Source organism: Martes martes (genome assembly GCF_963455335.1).
Source record: "Martes martes genome assembly, chromosome: 1".
NCBI classification, from domain to species: domain Eukaryota; kingdom Metazoa; phylum Chordata; class Mammalia; order Carnivora; family Mustelidae; genus Martes; species Martes martes.
In genome coordinates, this window is record NC_137888.1 from 130,585,286 (window position 1) to 130,587,666 (window position 2,381).

Sequence of the window (2,381 nt, forward strand, 5' to 3'; positions counted from 1 at the left end):
AAGCCCCATATCAGGCCTCCTGCTCAGAGAAGAGCCTGCTCCTCCCTCTCTCACTCCCCCTGCTTGTGTTCCCTCTCTTGCTGTGCCTCTCTCTGCCAAAAAAATAAATAAAATCCTTAAAAAAAAAAAAGAAACTGAAAATGTATTTTAATTATACCTACATATTCTTTTTTATATCCTAATCATGTGTATATCCAAACTGTATCTATCCCATTACATATATTCATTATATATATCCTGATTATGTGTCTTCTAATTTTAAACATTTTTATTATATGTGTATGTGTATATGTGTTTAGATAAAGATACACACATTAGGATATATGTAAAATTACAATGTAGTTATATTATTAAAGAAATGCACACACATTCATGGCAAACAGAAGTCAAATTCTGGTTTGCAAAAAAATCAGGACTGTGGTGTTTGGCTTCTCTCCTTGGTTGCACGAGGTGTATGTGGATTTCTGAGAGCACACCACCACCTTGTGTCCTTTTGAGGAACTACGCGTCTCCTAGCCTCTTACTCTAGAAGGGACTTAATGGTCACTCACTGGTCCATTTAATAAACATTTAACACCTACTATGAACCTAGCACTAGGATGGATTTCCAAGCAACAATTTCTAGTCTGAAGCTTCTCTGGAATTCTTCGGAGCACATGAGCTCCATTCCCCAGGCAAAGAATGTCAGTGTGAGAAGCAGGCTGGGTGTAGGAAGCAAGTAGAACGGCGTGTGTCCCACATCCCTGAAGCAGTCACTGCCAGGCTCCAGACAGCTTCTCCAAGAAGAGAGTATGGGCCTAGTAGTCTCTCCCAAGAGAAGCTAGAAATTCAAATGTTGGTGTGAAAAATCCAACTTGTAAAAAACACAACTAATTCTGGGATACCTGGACGGTTCAGTCGATTAAGTGTCTTGACTTTGGCTCTGGTCATGACCCCAGGGTCCTGGGATCAAGCCCCAAGTGGGGCTCTCTGCTCAGCAGGGAATCTGCTTCTCCCTCTGCCTGCTGCTACCCCTGCTAGTGCTCGCTCTCTCTTTCTCTGACAAATAAGTAAAATCTTAAAAATAAAATAAAATTTTAAAAAACAGTCTACTTATTTCTAAACCTCATCAGCCAACATTATGCATCTGCAAGCTACATTCGACTCACATCCTGCCAGATTCGAACCCCTGGTTTGCATTTTTGATCCCTTTCCATCATTCTGGTGGGGTCTCTAGAATGAGAGGAGGTGAATGTTGCCTCCTGGGGGTGCAGTGGTGAGCAAATACAGACATAGCCCTCCTCTCAGGAGGCTCCAGAAATGGCAAGTCCTCACATTCACATTGCTGAGGATTTTCTAGACTGTTAAAAAGCACACCGGTCCAACGCATCTACAGACCTTGCGCTGGAACAACCTGGCAGTCTGCCAGTTCTGAATTTTTGCAAGTCACATAGTAGAAACTAGGTGGTTAAGAGGAAAAGAACTCCTGCCCCTTATCAAAGAGCTAAGTATTTCCTTAATTACATTTCACCATTTAAAGTGGATGTTAAATTGGTGGAGAAAGAAGTGCATGAAGGTAGAGACCAACCATACCCCTATTCACTGTGCCTGGTACCAAGAGAGTTCAGAACTAATAAAACTAAATTAGAACCCACTAGAATGACTCAAATTGACAAGGCTGACAATATGAAGCGTCAATGAGAATGTGGAAGAACTGGAATGTTCATACATTGCTGGAGGCTTTTGGAGGTTCCCAACCCTCTCTGGACTTTCCCTGGTATGATCCGAAACCAATTCTGTATACAGAGGGCTGGGAGAGACCAAAGAAAGAGGCAGGCCACTCCAGGCTGGTAGGTGGCTGTTTTGATAATAGCAAAGGGAATTCACATACAAGGATTGTTTTGAGTGTCTTGGGCAGCAGCAAGACAATGGATCCCCAAACCCACCCTCTAAATCTTAAAAGCTTATAAAGAGGCACTAACTGGGCCTGGTTATCTATACTGTGCAGGTGTTTTTAATACCACATCATCTTAAGGTTTTGTCCTTGGAGCAGTCTCCGGGAACAGAAAAGGCAAGGGGAACCCACACTCCAAGGACACGGGAAGGGGTGAGGAGACTCTGAGAGCCCCAGGGCCAATTCATCAATTAGGAGTCACATCTTTTTTTATTTAATTTACTTATTTATTTTAGAGTGGGGGAAGGGGGGCAGAGGGAGAAAGGGGGACAGAGGGAGAGAGAGAAAGAATCTGAAGCAGGCTCTGTGCAGAGTGCAGAGCCCCACATGGGGCTCGATCTCAGGATCTCAGGATCCTGTGATCCTGACCTGAGCTGAAGCCAAGAGCCAGACAGTTAATCTACTGAGCCACCCAGGTGCCCCCCCCGGGGGGGGGCGGGGGTCATGT